This window comes from Medicago sativa, chromosome 3, assembly GCF_051527215.1.
Source record: "Medicago sativa cultivar Bolivia chromosome 3, Bolivia_mono, whole genome shotgun sequence".
Taxonomy (NCBI): domain Eukaryota; kingdom Viridiplantae; phylum Streptophyta; class Magnoliopsida; order Fabales; family Fabaceae; genus Medicago; species Medicago sativa.
In genome coordinates this window covers 68,121,153-68,139,640 of record NC_140751.1, presented here as the reverse complement: position 1 = coordinate 68,139,640, position 18,488 = coordinate 68,121,153, and the positions used below count along the sequence as shown (strand labels likewise).

Below are 18,488 nucleotides of genomic sequence, written 5' to 3'. Positions count from 1 at the left end.
AAATGAGATACTCTCTTTACCTCCGATGATCATGCACTCAAACCATAGAATATGAGATTAAAGGGGATGTATTTGATTAGGATTCTAAGGGATTTTAAAAGAGTTTTTAATTATGAAAAAGTCTTGTGGTATTCAATCAAGACTCTTTGCAATTTAAAAAAAGTCTTATGGTATTCAATCAAGATTCTTTGTCATTTTAAAAAAGTCTTGATGTATTCAATCAAGACTTTTCATCACTTAAAAAAAGTCTCATGGTATTCAAAATCATTCAAATTTCAAAGGATTGTTTAATAAATTAGATTTTGATAGATTTTGCAGGATTTTCTAGTGAAATTTTAACAAGAAAAAGTCTTTCATGAAGACATAAGATTGCTTGGGATTGTTTTTATTTAAAAGTTTACTATCTCTTTCTTATCTCTTCTTCCTTCTCTCTTCTCCCTTCTCTCTCTCTCTCTTCTCCCTTCTCTCTCTCCTCTCTTTTCTCCCTTCTCTCTCTCTCCCTTCTCTATTCGTCTCTCTCTCTTCTCCCCCTATCTCTCTCCTTTTTCTTTTCTCCCTTCTCTCCCTCCTCTCTTCCCCCCTCTCTCTGTCTCTCATAAAAATAAAATAAAAATTAAGAGTATGTATTGAAAATATTATGATAGAGAGTGTGTTTTAATCATTCTCCTTTCTTTTCTCCCTTCTCTCCCTCCTCTCTTCCCCCCTCTCTCTATCTCTCATAAAAAAATAAGAGTATGTATTGAAAATATTATGATAGAGGATGATAGAGAGTGTGTTTTAATCATTTCTTTTCAATGAGTCCTTAAAATTCATAAAATCTTTTGAAATCTTGTAAATCCATAAAATCCTTTAAAATCCTTTAAAATCTTATGATTTAAATCCATCAAAATCCAAATTGAAAATCCTGATTGTCTTTAAAAATCATGAAAGTCATTAAAATCCTATAAAATCTTTTAAAATCTTTGAGACTTTTTTAAGCAAAAATTGTCCTTTAAAATCCTAATCCAATACACCCCCCTAAATTATGAACCCTAAACTAAAAAATTTGATGTTTAATGGTGAAATTTCAGAAATCTTTATTTTTTCTTTGATTTAATTTTTTTAAAGAAGAAACTACTCTTTCTTTTCGTTTTTTCAGGGTCAGTGGTATGGGGTAAATTCAATTGCCATTGGTGAATTGAGAAGAGCAATATAATTTGGACGGATCTTAATTTGATCCTCCTTTGATAGTTACACACATTCATATTTTTTTTTGTGAAGAAAACACACATTCATATTAATGTTAGAGTATTACTTTTCCCACCCTATGTCTTTCCTAGCGCACCCTATTTTTTTTTCCAAATTTGCCCTCGGGGAGTTCCGGATTATATAATCCGGAATGAAGCAGTGCACAGAACTGAAACAGATTTGCATGTCATTGTGGTTTTTATCATTTTTTTCTTCAATAAATCATTATATATGTTTGTATAAAAGACAATTAACTTAAATATTATATCAAAAAATGATTATATATATATATATATATATATATCATTATACCAAAAAAAGTTGAATTTATATCATTACACATTTCACCTAATGATATACATTTCAACTAAACTAATGATATATATCTAATCTATGGCGCCGAAAGATCAATGAGACTATCATCCACTTCAACCTTCACAACCTTCACACCTGGAGCAGGACCAGCACCAACCCTCTCATCGGGATCAAGATTTTCAACAACGTACAACTCTTCATCATCTTCTATGACCTCAACACCCGCCGCCTGACTTAGCTCATTATAATCTGCCATCCGGCTGACATATCTATCAGGCCATGTGTCTGCATCCTCTCGATGGTATTGTCTCCATAGAGCGGAAGTGGGAGGAATCAGACAACCATCCTTCAATTTCAAGGCCATAAAATGGTTGTCATTCACATATGCCAGACATATCAACGGATCGATAGTTGGAGGCGGCGGTGGACCACATAGAGGGAAAAAGGTTTCTGATTTCCCAATGGACAACACAACAACCGTTTGGCTGAATTTCTGTGCGATGAGGAACCCCATATCCGACATTGTCATCCATTTATCTCGTGGTGCATTGCCAATACCGGAGTAGGATAGAGCGTCTGAGACCTCGTTATACTGCCTATCATCATTAATCATCCTCCGATAGCGGGCATTTTCTACACCGATAAGCTCTTTGTAAAGGTTGTACCAGACTAATACGTGATCATCAACAGTCAAGTTACGTAGAACCGCAACTGCTCGGAACCCACAATGGCCATCACCGGGTACATCCGTAACCTTTTCAATAAAGCCATGCATCCAAATTGGGATTTGGTCTTTGTGTGGTATGCGGACTTCAACGAGTGATGTCTTCTTTGGATTTTTTGGGATTGGCTTAGGAGGAGTAGGAGACATGTTACTTTTCCGTGCACTCTTTCTACTCGTCCCTGTTGACCGTGTCTGTGAACCCTGTGTTTCTTGCTCTTGGGAGTCAACAATCTCCCATAGGGAAGGGGACCGCCTTGTCGATCGAATGCTTTGCTTATCTTTCTTTGGAGCTCCTTTGGTGGTGACCTTATTTGGCGGTGGACGCATAGAGGTGGTTTCCGGTAAAACAAATTGTCGGAATTGTTCTTTCAAATGCACCTTCATGTTGTAATCGGCGTCTTTGAACCGGGCCTACAATGTGTAAAAAACTGTCATTATTGTTGTTGATGGAAAACAGTCAGAAACATGCATTCTGTGACTATTACTGATGCCTTCCGGATTATATAATCCAAAAAACATAAGGTAATCCGGATTGTAAAATCCGGAACTTCACGATACACCCTATGCATGAGCCTTAAATGCACTTGCATGGGGCGTAAATGATACATTTTCGGATTACATAATCCGGAATCCATCGATTATATCCAGATTATATAATTCGGATTTCACCATAACAGAATACAGAAACAGAAATCCTGGGCAGAACATAAACTAACACAGTTTTGAAAAAAAATACCTGGAGAATATCCATTCTGGCAATAGAGAAATGTCTTCTTTTTGAAGCTTCGGGTCACCCTCGTACTCGAACCCCAACCTCTTCCAGTGGGTGTGAATTTCTTCCAAACGAATGGCGGTGCCGTTCTTGATCTTCAAAGCTAGCATACATGCACACGGTAATCCGTATGTGATCAAACTCAAACAACCACATCTTGATTTATCCGTACCAATTTCAAGTGCTTTATTGTACTCCACTACGAGATGATGCAAAGCTTCCCTTGAAATGTTCCGGATCAACCTAGACCACAACACCTTGTCTTTGAACCGATGTTCAAGCATGATAATGCTCGTCTGAAACGAAGCATGTATTGCGGTATGTTGCAACTCTAGCATGTCATGAACGGATTTCCAGTTTGTGCTCAAATCACTCATACTACTACTCATATATTTTTTCAACCGAGCGTGTGCAGATTCAGCTATGTTTGTTGTAGTATTTCCCATATGAAGGTTTTTGTCAACCCAAAACCTCACAAACTTCTCCTTAACCGGATCCAAAATTGTCTTTTCAACGTAATCCAAAAACTTGGGAAATTTTGCGCATACAACTTTGAACCGGGTCCAATTATCAATATATGTTTCCTCCGTGTCGGAGTCCACACTATCCATCCATGCAGCCATCACAGTCTTCACTACCGAACCAGGCTTAATCGCTTGCCCATTCTTGCCTTTGAGACATGTCACTTTGCAATCCACTTTACACTTTGCTCTCACATTTTGTCCAATGTGATATGAGCACAACAAAGTAGTAGCTTTAGGGAAAACCTTTTCCACAACATTTATCAAAGCATTGTCCAGATCAGTGACAACTACTTTGGGATAGAGATCTTTGGAGTACAACATCTCACGACACCTCTCAAGAGCCTAATAAACATTGTCTTGCCTCTCAGACATCATATAATTAACGTGTTTGATGGTAGTTGAAATGGTACAATTCCTCTTCTTTAAGTTGGTAAGCATTTGCCTCGGAGGAACATTTGATTCCACCATCTCTTCAAGGTGAACACGTTCATTTGGGTTTAGACGACCGTCGGTTTTATGCCCTTTCAACACATCTGTCATGCTATGGTTGTGTTTACCATCACCAACTTTGAGGCTCCACTCACCACCAGTCAACAAGTTGAAGGTGAGAAAAACACAAGAAGGGGGGTTGAATTGTGTTTTAGAAAAATTCTTCGTTTCTCCTAAAAACTGAAAACACTGATCAGAAGCTAAGCGAGACAGCTTCTGAAGTGATAATCAGAATCTAAATGCAGCGGAATAAAACAGAGAGAGAGAAGAAGAACGACACAAAGCAATTATACTGGTTCCTTCCACAATCCGGAAGTAGTCTAGTCCCCCTTGCACTTCCAAGGAGATTTCACTATGAGTAATATCTGATTACAAATGCTCAAGCACACAAGCAAGAGACTTCCAATGCTCAAGCACACAAGCAAGAGACTTCCTGCTCAAGAACACAATCAAGAGACTTCCTGCTCAAGCACAACTGCAAGAGACTTCCTAACTAAACAAAATTACACAGAAAATTGTTTAAGGTTGAACACTTGATATACAATCAGAGTTGCTCACAATACAAATCAGATACAGACTCAATGGACTTAAGAATTTCTAAGATATGACTTTGAGACACAGAAATTCTAAGTGAATGCAGAACAATTTCAGCAGGGGTTTGGTACTTGTGAAAATCTTGTGAGTCTTTCGTTCAGCGTTCTTGCATTACCAATTCTCTAGGTCTTCACTCCTTTATATAGAGGTGTGAGAGAGACGTTGTGAAATTGCCAGCACACCAAAGAGTCGTTGTTGAAGCTTGATCTTTCACCAATAATCTTTTGCCTGATTTGGCTGTTGTCCTATGAAGAACAAATTTGAAATCCATTCCTTATCCAAAGGAACATCTATGCAGGCGAAACCGTATTCTGGAGCTGTTTTCTTGTCCTGTAGCGCGGACACAAAACAGAGTAGTGGAGAACGTGGTTGTACAATTCGTACAAAGTACAATGTCAACGCTTTCGTCCAAATTGCAAACACACGCCTTCAAACACCTTTGAAATGACCGTTGCAAACTCCACTAATCCTTTGTTTGTGTTTTCGAATCCAATAGACAGCTTTTGCATTGATAATTCTTCAATTCTTGATTCTTTGCAAATCCAGTTGATATTCAGCTTCTGGTGAAATGGCTTCTGATGAGGCAGCTTCTGATGATGCAGCTTCTGATGATATGACTTCTGCAGCTTCTGATGACGCAGCTTCTGATGATGTGGCTTCTGGACCTCTTGTCTTCAGAAGCACTATTCTTCAGGAGCAGCTTACTTCAGGAGCGCTATTTCTTCAGGAGCAGCTTGACTTCAGGAGCGCTTTTTCTCTTCAGTAGCAAGTTGCCTTCAGGAGCGTCCAAGCTTCAAATTTTTGTTGTTTCCATAGCTCTTTATTTGCTCATTCAGAACCAATGATGATGTAACTTTATAATTATGGTCCTGTACACTTGAACAAATATTAGCTAGTCCAATTTACAATTTTTAATACCTTGTTATCATCAAAACCCTTTAAGGTTCATTGTTAAACACATTTTGTTCCAACAATCTCCCCCTTTTTGATGATGACAAACAAAAGTATTTAAAATTGATCAATTGTTGTTAATCTAATTAACAAGTTGACTTTGGGGTTCTGAGGTTTGTAAGCTCAGAATCTGAGGTTTGTAAGCTCAAACTCCCCCTGAGTCTGATAGTCTTTAAGGTGAGGTTTGTAAGCTCCCCCTAAGTTCTATCCAGGTTAATTAAATTCATTTTTCGCGCAATAATATTATCAGAGCTTAAAAACAAAATTGAATCATTGAAAGAATTAACTTATAGATAAGAAGAATGGTTCAATTAATTTTACTTGAATTTTGATACTCCTTCGTTCGTTCATAGCTTATACCAATAAGGTAAAAAAATGATAGAAGGTTTTCAAAAATTTCAAATGCCATTAATGGGGCTCAGAGCCTTTAAATACTTGTCACATATACTCCCCCTTTTGTCATTATCAAAAAAAAATTAAAATAAATTTAAGCATAAAAGACAAAAAGATATGAGAAAAACTCAAACAGGAGAGAGTATAAAAGAAAGTGAACTAAATAAGTCAGAGCAAAATATATGAACATGTATATCAATTGTCAGAAGCAGCTAAACAGTCAGAATCAGTAAGCATTCAGAAGCAAGAGAAATAAGACAAGATGGTTTCAGAAGCAAGGACTAAGAAATTTTAAAACAGACAACAAACAAAGAAAAACACAAGGGTGTGCAACTAAGGGTTGGTTTGTTGTTGTTTCTTCATCTCTTCCATTTCTTCAATCTTCTTCTTCAACAGTTCTTCAAGTTGTTGTTGCCTCTGAAGAAGAGTTTGTTCCCTTTCTCTAGCTTCTTGCTGCTGCTGTGCCATCTGTTTCTTCAGAAGCTTACACAGCCTTGCTTCTCTGGTCAAGTAATCCGTTTCAAAGAAGAAAGGCTGGTTTGCCAGGAGCAGTGTAGAACTTCTTACTCTAAGACTCTGATTCACTTGCTCCATTAGCCTTCTGACTGAAGCTTGCTTAACTCTGATGCATTTGGCCTTGATTTCTTCAATAACCCCAGCTGCCCGGTTTTGAAGAGATGCCCAGGAGTCTTCATATGCACCTGTGAGATCAATTGTCCTTCTTTGATCCACCAGATTATGCATCTGACTCAAGATTGTGAGAAGCTCAGAATTAATATATCCAGATTCCAGGATGTTTGTGGGTGGATGATCAAGGGTTTCAAGATCAGAATCACTGATTTCTAAATCTTGAATGGGGTTAGGAATTGGAAAGGTAAGGTGTGTTTGTGTGTTTGAAGACGAAGGCTGGTCAGAATCAATGTGTGTGGTGGAGGTTGAGTCTTGAACATTGACTTGAGAGATGTCAACATCCATGGGAGTTGGTTCTGGAGAGTGTTCAGGTAAAGGTTGAAATTCAGTTTCAGTTGGTGGTTGTTGTAGTGAAGTTGTTGTTTGATTGTTGAGTTGGTGGTCAATGATGGCTATTGGTGATTGTGGGGGTGTTGTGGGTTTTTGTGGTTCAGGTGTTTGTTGATGGGGGTTTTCTGAAACAACATTTTCAGAAGCAGCTGCTTCTGGAGTTGCTTCAGAGGCCTTTTCTGAAGTTTTGTCTATGGGTAATTCACCTGAGTAGTGGAGAGCAAGATTGTCTAAGACAGAAGTGTCTTCTATTTGTTCAGGTGCTGATGGTGAAGAGGGTGAAGAGGGGATAGAGGTGACTGGAATCTGGATTACCTGATCTGCAGGGTCAGCTTCAGAAGTGATCTTCTGTGGATCAGCAGATTGAGAAACTGCTTCTGAAGTTCCCTCTTCTGGAGCATTTTCAAAGACGAGCATCATATCGTCTTCCTCATTGTCTTCAGTAGGTTTACCAGCAATGGCTCTTACTTCAGCCAGTTTATCTTTGTAGAACCTATCACAGTCCTCCAATCCCAAAGCATTGAGCTTTTCATCTCTTTGATGAATGTATTGAGCTTTTTGATCCTTTCTTTCTGATATAAGATCAGCAGCACGTTCATCTGCCATCCTTTTCCTTATTCGAGTCATCTCAACTATAGGACTCACAAGTTGAAGGGGAGCCTTCTTCTTCTTCAGCTTGGGATCAGCCTCCTCTTTCTCTATTTCTTCAAGAGCTTCATCCAGCTGCTCTTGAGTGATTACCAAGTCTGCCTTACCTTTTCTCCTCTTCTGTGGAATAGAAGCAGCACCAACCTTCTGCATCTTTCCTTTTTCCTTGATAAAAACAGGTTTAGCAGCTTCTGACTCAGTACTAGTTCTGGCCTTCTTTCCTTTAGTAGGAGCAGCTTCTGATTCAGAACTAGTTCTGGCCCTTTTCCCTTCAGGTGCCTCAGAAACAGCAGCTTCTGACACAGCAACTGCCTTGGCCTTCTTGCCTTTCCCTTTAGCAAGAGCAGCTTCCTCCTGAGACCTTGCATCTTCCTCCAAGACGTACTCAGCTACTGATTGAACTAGGAAATCAGAGTCACTTTCCTTAAAGATGGGAGGAAAGTCCCTGATTATCTCAGTTTCAGCAGTTGTCATCTCTAACCACTTTTCATCTTTAGGGGCTTCTTTGATGAACTTCATAGAGCATAAGCTCCTGCTACTGATAGTCCTTTCAGCAGTAGAGACTTCGAAACATTTATCAGAAGCACTCCTTGTCCTTTTTAAGAACTCCAGCACCCTTCCTTGATGAAAGATTTCAGAAAGCAATCTTCCATAGGGTACTTGTTTTCTTCCTCTTGTAGTGCTTTCGTTTATGGCCCAGCAGAGATGATCCATTACATATCTGGGGAAGTTTATCTTTTCAAGATTGGTCATGAAATAAATTGCTAGCTTCTGTTGGTTGTTGGGTTGGTCAGACCCTCCTGCTCTTTGAAAGAAGCAATCATTACTGAATTTCACCAACATTCTGTTGTGAATCTCCATCTCTGAAGGCTTGGCATCTTTCTTCCCACCCAGAAGAGAGTTGTAGTAACCTTTTAGCAGGACATCTTCCTTCCTGACTATTTCTTGGAATCTTCCCTCTGCATGCATCCTACAAGCTTTAGCTATAACGTCCTCAGTGATGGTTATAGGAATGCCCATCACTTCAGACCTTATTTCTAAGCTATCAAATGATGTAGGATTCATATCCATGACCATTTTCCCTTTCTTTGACCCCGCTTGTTTGCTTACGACTTTTGCAGGCTTTTCATTGTACACTTCAGCTTTTAACCAAAAGTCCTTGACCAAGTTCACATATGTTGGCCCATTTAGCATCTTGAAATACTCAGACATCATCTGAGTTTCTATCAAACCTTCCATGTTTACTTCATACTTCTTGAGTGAAGCAAAATCCACCGGTGACTCTACTTGAACTATTAAGGATTCCCATGGAATATCCATAGTCTTCTTTTTGTAGATGGACCCAGATTCTGATACGCTTTGCTTGTTTGATGTAGATTCTGAAACTTTTGAGCTTGATGATGCCATTTGATGATTTACGAAGATTTGAAGAAGATGAAGATTTTAGGGTTCTAAGGTTGAGAGAATGCGCTTACTTCGCAAGAGGTTTGAGAGCAAATGTGTTTGTTGTGAGTGAGTAGTGTGTGAATTGACAAAGTGTTAAAAGTAAAACGATTGCAATTCAAAAGAGACAAACAAACATAACATTAATGACAAAATTGGGGGCGCGTGAAAAGTACTTTCAAAGCTTTTAAATCATCATTGCCCTTTTAGTTATACACCAACACATACAGGCCACGTAAGAGGTTCACAGAGTAACTACCAAGTTAGTGGGCCAAAAGTTACTTTTTAAAAGGTAACTTCCAACGTTTCCACTAATTCAACTATTCAGAAGCAATAAATCCAGCTTCTGGACTTCAGATGCTGACGTCATCATCAGAAGCGAGTTTTCCTCAGAACCTCAATAAAGAGCTTCTGATGGACTACTGCTTCTGAACTAACTTCAGAACCTAAAATCCTATTCAGGAGCAAGCAAGCATTTAATCAGATACAAAGTGCATGTTCAAATTTTTCTTTATAAAATCAAATCTTTCAACAGTTAAAGGCTTAGTAAATATATCAGCCCATTGATTTTCAGTATCAATGAATTGTATATCTAAAATTCCTTTTTGAACATAATCTCTGATAAAATGGTGTTTGATTTCAATGTGCTTCGCTCTTGAATGCAAAATTGGATTTTTAGACAAACAAATAGCAGCAGTATTATCACAATAAATGGGAATACTGTTAGCAGTTATCTGATAATCTTCCAACTGATGTTTCATCCAAAGTAGTTGTGTACAACAACTTGCAGCTGAAATGTATTCTGCTTCTGTTGTAGACATAGCAATAGTTGTTTGTCTTTTGCTAGCCCAGGATATAAGATTATCACCCAGAAATTGACAATTGCCACTGGTTGACTTTCTTTCAATCCTATCACCAGCATAATCAGCATCACAGAATCCAATTAGCTTATAATCTAAGGATTTCCTATAAAGGAGTCCAAGATTGGTTGTTCCTTTCAAATACCTGAAGATTCTCTTGACAGCAGTCATATGAGATTCTCTAGGATCTGATTGGAATCTTGCACACAAGCATACACTGAATAAAATATCTGGCCTAGATGCAGTGAGGTATAACAAAGAACCAATCATACCTCTATACAGCTTCTGATCTACTTTAGTTCCTTCATCTTCTTTGCTCAGGTTGCACGTAGGATGCATTGGAGTGTTCATCACTTTACAATCTTCAAGTTTGAACTTCTTCAGAAGCTCCTTTGTGTACTTTGATTGATGAACATAGACTCCATCTTTGCATTGATTGATTTGAATGCCAAGGAAGAACTTCAGCTCTCCCATCATGCTCATTTCAAATTCATCCTGCATTAACTCAGAAAATTCCTTGCAAAGAGATGCATTAGTAGAACCAAATATTATATCATCAACATATATTTGCACAACAAGAGTATCTTTCCCAAGGGTCCTTCTGAAGAGTGTAGTGTCAACCTGTCCTCTCTTAAAATCATTTTTGATTAAGAAATTACTTAGTCTATCATACCAAGCTCTGGGAGCTTGTTTCAAGCCATATAGTGATTTCTTCAACTTAAAAACATGGTCAGGATATTTAATATCCTCAAATCCAGGAGGTTGCTTAACATACACTTCTTCTTCTATGACACCATTGAGAAATGCACTCTTGACATCCATCTGATATAATATTATGCCATGATTAACTGCATAGGAAAGAAGTAACCTGATTGCTTCCAATCTTGCAACTGGAGCAAACGTTTCAGTGTAATCAATGCCTTCTTGTTGACTATACCCTTGTGCAACAAGTCTGGCTTTGTTTCTTGTTACTTCACCTTGCTCATTCAGCTTGTTTCTGAATACCCATTTTGTTCCAATAATGTTCTTGTGCTGAGGTTTGGGTACCAGATCCCACACATCATTTCTTTGAAATTGATTCAACTCTTCTTGCATAGCTAGGATCCATCCATCATCTGAAAGTGCTTCATCAACTGTTGTAGGTTCAATCATTGAGATTAGTCCAATCATTGACTCTTCTTGTCTGAAATGTGATCTTGTTCTTCTTGGACTATCTTTGTTTCCAATGATTAGCTCTTCAGGATGTGAAGACTTGTGTTTGAATGTGTTTCTGGGAGGATCTTCTTGATGTGAGTCATCTTGTGCTTCATCAGAAGCAGCTTCATCTTGTGCTTCTGATGTGGGTTCAGCTTCTGGACTATCTTCAGACTCAGCTATCTGATCAGGTTCTGGAGTAGCTTCAGGAACCTGTATCTCTGCAAAACTTTCACCTTGCTTTGAAGTTTTATCTTCAAGCTCTTTGTCATCAAATTTAACGTGCATAGATTCTTCAACACAGAGTGTTTCTGAATTATACACCCTGTATGCCTTTGACCTTTCAGAGTAACCTAAAAAGATTCCTCTTTGGGCCTTGGCATCAAATTTCTTTAGGTAGAGCTTGTTGTTCAGAATGTAACATGTACATCCAAATTGATGAAAGTAAGAGATATTGGGTTTTCTTCCTTTAAAGAGTTCATATGCTGTTTTCTCCAAAATAGGTCTAATATAGATCCTGTTTTGAACATAGCATGCTGTATTCACTGCTTCTGCCCAAAAATGTTTTGGTAAATTGTTTTCATGAATCATGGTTCTGGCCATTTCTTGTAAAGTTCTATTCTTTCTCTCTACAACCCCATTTTGTTGTGGTGTTCTAGGAGAAGAGAATTCATGGAAAATTCCATGTTTTTCACAAAAAGCTTCAAATGGCTCATTTTCAAATTCTCCACCATGATCACTTCTGACTTTCAAAATTTTTGATTCTTTTTCAGATTGAATTTGAGTGCAGAAGCTACTGAATACATCACACGCAACATCTTTACTCTTTATGAATTTCACCCAAGTTCATCTGCTGTAATCATCAACAATGACTAATCCATATCTACTTCCATATAAGGATGCAGTACTTACTGGTCCAAATAAATCAATATGGAGTAATTCTAAAGGTCTTGAGGTTGAAACAATATCTTTTGTTTTAAAAGATGATTTCACAATTTTCCCTCTCTGACATGCACCACAGAGTGCATCTGAATAATAGTCAATGTCTGGTAGCCCTTTCACAAGTTGTAACTTACTAAGCTTAGAGATTAACCTCCAGTTAGCATGTCCCAACCTTCTGTGCCACATCCATTTCTTATCATTCACTGATAGTAGGCACATCACCTTCTGATCAGCCAGTTCAGAAAAATTGATTTTATAGACATTGTCAACTCTCTTTCCTTTGAACACAATGGATTTGTCTTCCTTGTTGATTACTGTACAGTTGGGTTTTTCAAAAAGCACATCATAACCATTATCACAAAATTGACTAATGCTCAAAAGGTTATGTTCAAGACCATCTACCAACCATACATTATTAATTGAGGTAGAGGAGTTACCAATAGTTCCTGTACCTATGATCTTGCCTGACTGGTTGCCTCCAAATTTCACATTTCCTCCCTCTTTCATTGTTAGGCTGAGGAACATGGACTTGTTTCCTGTCATGTGTCTTGAGCAACCACTGTCTAGGTACCATGATCTTTGCTTTGGCACTGCTCTTAGACATACCTGCATCATTGACATTTTTAGATTTAGGTACCCATTGTTCTATGGGTCCTGGAAGGTTAGTACTTAAGGCTTTACTCTTCACTTCTTGTACCTTGTGCTGTGAGTTGGGTTGCTTCTGATTAACCATCACCTTAGGTTTTGGTACTTCAGAAGCAGTAACTGTCTTCTTCTGAAACTTAGACTTCAGAACCCCAGATTTTGGTTTCACCAGACTCTGAGGAATAGGTTCTGATCTTTTCAGGATCCTAACCTTTGAAGTTTTGGAATCAGATTTGATCATAGCCTTTGACTTAGAGTTCTTTGGCTTTGAAGTAATCTTAGCCTTAGAACTAGAAGCTTCAGGTTCTGATTGAACAACAGTTTCCAACTCAGCCCCTTCTGGTACAAAGAATGTTTTCAGACCTTCCTTGATGCATTCACAACAAGACTTTAGATTGGTTTTCTCCAGTTTCACTTCTGGAAAACCAATTCCTCTGCCATTGTTCTTGTAAATGCTATAAATCATAGAAGCCACTCTGCTTCTGTCAATGCCAGATATAATAAAATCTTCAAGAGCAATTTCATGGTTACTTAAAGGTTTTTCATTACACTTTTCTTGTAGCTTCTGACATAAGAACCTGAGCTGATCTTCATATGTTTTACACATGAAGTCAAAGCCCCTAAGTCCTTGTTCAGAAGCTTTCAGATCCAATAAAGTTGATTTTTGCTGTTGTACCAAATCAGCATATTTTTCTTTTAAATCCTTCAACTCATTGGTTCTTACTTCAAAATGTGTAAGAAGTTCTTTAAGTGACTCAACAAGTTCATCTCTGGGAATTTTGGAATATACCTCGTTTTCATCTTCTGAGTCTGAATCTGACCCAGCTTCTGAAGTTGTTGTTGCTACCAACCCAACAACTACCTTTGCATCTTCATCAGCTTCCTCTTTATCAGATCCAGATTCACTACCCAAATCATCCCAGGTTGCCATTAAACTCTGCTTAATCTGCTTCTTGAATTTGCTTGGTTTGAATGTAGACCTCTTTGACTTGTCCTTTGACTTTTCTCTTTGAAGATCGGGGCATTCAGCAATGAAGTGACCTGGCTTCTTACAGTTGAAGCATCCCTTCTGATCTTCTTTCCTTGAGCTTCTGGAGTTACCCCTTCTGGAGAGAAACTTTCTGTTCTTCTTGGCCAGATATTGAAGTCTGTTTGAGAGCATGGCCATTTCTGCAGCATCTGGTTCAGAGTCTGAACTTGACTGTTCTTCCTCTTCAGATTCAACCACTTTGAGAGCTTTTGATGACTTGCCTTTGGATGGAAGAGCTATTGATTTACTCTTCTTAGTAGACTCATGTTCATTAAGACTTAACTCATGAACTTTGAGAGAACTAACAAGATCTTCGACACTTAAAGTGTTTAAATCTTTAGCTTCCTCAATGGCAGTCACTTTTGGTCTCCATCTGGCAGGTAAGCTTCTGAGTATCTTGCTTACATGATCAGAAGCAACATAGCTCTTCTTTAGAATCTGTAGACCAGAAACTAAGGTTTGAAACCTTGAGTACATCTCCTCAATAGTTTCATCATCCTTCATTTTGAATAACTCATACTGATGTACAAGCAGGAGAGCCTTTGCTTCTTTGACCTTCTTGCTCCCTTCATAATTTGAACAGAGAGAAGCAAACATAGCTTTAGCAGTGGATTTGTCACTCATCTTCATGTATTCTGCTTTGGGTATGGCAGTGACAAGAGCTCCTCTGATAATATGATGCTTCTTGTAAAGTTTCCTCAGTTCTGGAGTATGTTTCTTTCTATCCACAGCAGCTCCTTCTTCATCAAGGACTAAATCACCAACACCATCTTCCAGAATATCCCATAATTCTTCATCTAGGCTCATGATGTAACTGTAAAAGTTGGTCTTCCACCAAGAGAACTCTTCAGCATCTCCATTGAACTTTGGAACTTTTCCAATACTGGTTTTCTTACTATCACTATAATCATGTGAGACATGTTTATAGCTAGTATCACCAGGACCAGTAGGAGTAGGAGTAGACATGTTTTTCTCAGATCTTTGACTGTTGCACGGTTAAGTGTTACACAACAGACCAAGGCTCTAGATACCAATTGAAGGTGAGAAAAACACAAGAAGGGGGGTTGAATTGTGTTTTAGAAAAATTCTTCGTTTCTCCTAAAAACTGAAAACACTGATCAGAAGCTAAGCGAGACAGCTTCTGAAGTGATAATCAGAATCTAAATGCAGCGGAATAAAACAGAGAGAGAGAGAAGAAGAACGACACAAAGCAATTATACTGGTTCCTTCCACAATCCGGAAGTAGTCCAGTCCCCCTTGCACTTCCAAGGAGATTTCACTATGAGTAATATCTGATTACAAATGCTCAAGCACACAAGCAAGAGACTTCCAATGCTCAAGCACACAAGCAAGAGACTTCCTGCTCAAGAACACAATCAAGAGACTTCCTGCTCAAGCACAACTGCAAGAGACTTCCTAACTAAACAAAATTACACAGAAAATTGTTTAAGGTTGAACACTTGATATACAATCAGAGGTGCTCACAATACAAATCAGATACAGACTCAATGGACTTAAGAATTTCTAAGATATGACTTTGAGACACAGAAATTCTAAGTGAATGCAGAACAATTTCAGCAGGGGTTTGGTACTTGTGAAAATCTTGTGAGTCTTTCGTTCAGCGTTCTTGCATTACCAATTCTCTAGGTCTTCACTCCTTTATATAGAGGTGTGAGAGAGACGTTGTGAAATTGCCAGCACACCAAAGAGTCGTTGTTGAAGCTTGATCTTTCACCAATAATCTTTTGCCTGATTTGGCTGTTGTCCTATGAAGAACAAATTTGAAATCCATTCCTTATCCAAAGGAACATCTATGCAGGCGAAACCGTATTCTGGAGCTGTTTTCTTGTCCTGTAGCGCGGACACAAAACAGAGTAGTGGAGAACGTGGTTGTACAATTCGTACAAAGTACAATGTCAACGCTTTCGTCCAAATTGCAAACACACGCCTTCAAACACCTTTGAAATGACCGTTGCAAACTCCACTAATCCTTTGTTTGTGTTTTCGAATCCAATAGACAGCTTTTGCATTGATAATTCTTCAATTCTTGATTCTTTGCAAATCCAGTTGATATTCAGCTTCTGGTGAAATGGCTTCTGATGAGGCAGCTTCTGATGATGCAGCTTCTGATGATATGACTTCTGCAGCTTCTGATGACGCAGCTTCTGATGATGTGGCTTCTGGACCTCTTGTCTTCAGAAGCACTATTCTTCAGGAGCAGCTTACTTCAGGAGCGCTATTTCTTCAGGAGCAGCTTGACTTCAGGAGCGCTTTTTCTCTTCAGTAGCAAGTTGCCTTCAGGAGCGTCCAAGCTTCAAATTTTTGTTGTTTCCATAGCTCTTTATTTGCTCATTCAGAACCAATGATGATGTAACTTTATAATTATGGTCCTGTACACTTGAACAAATATTAGCTAGTCCAATTTACAATTTTTAATACCTTGTTATCATCAAAACCCTTTAAGGTTCATTGTTAAACACATTTTGTTCCAACACAAGTAACCTCTCAGCCTAAACGGACACTCGCATTTAACCGAACCAGCTATCTCACGCCTACTTTTTCTCTTGTACTCGGTGTATGAACCTCCCCTTTCACATATCAAAGTAACAAATGTGTTTCTTCCGTTGCCACCGTTATCGGATTTACCAATAACAGTGGAAAAACCAAGCTTCCTAGCTTTCTCCCGAACCCACTCCAACAAATCATTGCGTGTTGTAAACTTGTGTTTGGTGGTAAATGTTCTCGCTGGTCAATACAAACAGCAACAACTGGAGGAATAGGAGGAGGAGCATCCTCTACTTTCGGGGGTGGTGGTGGGGGATTCTCGGATTTAGCATTTTTGGAATCATGCGCATCTTGAAGTAAAAGAAGCGGCAACACAATAGGAGGTTCATTCTGAGGTAGATCATCATTTGGGGGATCAACAGGAACAACCATGACTGAAAACAGTGTGAAGCAGAGTCAGAAAATGAACACAGTTTCTGCACTGGTACAGTCCGAAACACGTAATCCGGACAACATGAATGCAGTCCGGATTACATATTTCGGAAAAGTACTGCAAAGATCATACAACGTGATCAAATGTGAATCGCCTAAAAATCGACTAGGGAAAGATTTATATACACATTACATTTGCATTCAGTCGAAAATGATGATGTTAACCCCCCTTGATGGCCAGATTGCTGCTCCAAACCATCTTTTCGCCCAAATGGAGTGTTTTTTAGAGGTGTGGGGAGTGTTTTTGATAAAGGTGTCTGCTTCAGCTAGGTTCTGGAGAACTATATATACCCTAGCTGTCCGGATTATGTTTTCCGGAAAGAAACGACTACTTTTCCCGCCTGGTTTAAATACAGGGCGTGCAGATTTCCTTCTCTGGAATACAACCATTTTGTCCGGATTATGTTTTCCGGATTGTATTTCACCCTGACCAAAGCCATGTTTCGCAAGTCCCATGGGGCAGGGTGATTTCCAAATCATTTCGGATTATATGATCTGAATATTGTCCGAATTACATAGTCTGGATCAAGGGTATTTTGGTCAAAAAAATAGGGCGCGCGAGAAGGCCATAGGGTGGGAAAAGTAATTCTCTTAATGTTATTATGTTAAAGGAAAAAACTCAGTTATCTAAAAACTGGATATTCAATTAATAATAGTTTCAATCTTGCAATAAATGGATGACAAACAAAAGAAATAGATATTGTTGGAAACACCATTATTATAACTTCGAGATTGTGGGGTGTGATACAACTTTGTACCATATATTGTTTTTTCATTTTTCGTAAAAGTAGTTTGGACGAAGGAGAAGATATGGACATGGTAAAATTCATAGTTGCAGTACCATTTGAAAGAAGGCAGTAATACAGTAAGAGAGATGGGTAAGGGCTAGATAGAATGTGGAATGTTTCAGGTGTTCTTATTTTTATTTTAATCAAATCTAAACGGTTGAATAAATCTATTGGTGTTTTTTTCGCGGTCCACCGGTGAGGGATCTAATTGGCCCCTCACCCTAGAATCCACCAAAAAAAAAAAAAACTTTCCTTCTCGTTTATTTATTTTAATTTGTTCAATATTTGTACTTCTTTGTGTAACCAAACAAAATAAAACTTCTTTGTACTTCATTTTGATGTGACTTTTTATACTTTATTTGTTGTTGATAAAAATAAGGATTTTGTTATGAGTCATGTTAACCAGTGTCCCTGGGGCACTAGTTATTAGTCTTGAAAAAGATAAAGATGATATGTTATAATTTGAAAGATAATAAATATAGATATTTTTTTTGGCAAAAAAGTCTCACACACACACACACACACACATATATATATATATATATATATATATATATATATATAATTTTTTTTTTTTTTGGTGGATATTTATAATTTTAGTCAAAGTTAAAATAGTTTCAATCAAAACCAAAGTTTCATAAAAAATATGTTCATAATTTTAATACAATAAAAAAACGAATAGATGGATCCGAGAGTGTCTCTCTAACTTCTATAATTAATAAGAAAGGAAACAAGAGGATAATAAAGACTACGACATGGACCTCAATGAGGGCAAGAGTCTCAAATAGTGGAGTCTTGATCGATACTTTAGTTATATCTGACTTTAACAAATATGTTTCATTTGTGGAAGGTGTCCTGAAATCGAAGTTTTCAAGCATAATTCTTATAGGTAGAACCACAAACTACTCCTCAGAGGTCCACCTCGCTTGTTT

General features: G+C 38.1%; 1 pseudogene; it reads right to left on the bottom strand.

The window, feature by feature from the left end:
• Nucleotides 1-1,618: 1,618 nt before the first annotated feature.
• LOC146939483 (uncharacterized) lies at nt 1,619-16,967 on the bottom strand (annotated as a pseudogene).
• Between the last annotated feature and the right edge of the window lie 1,521 nt (nt 16,968-18,488).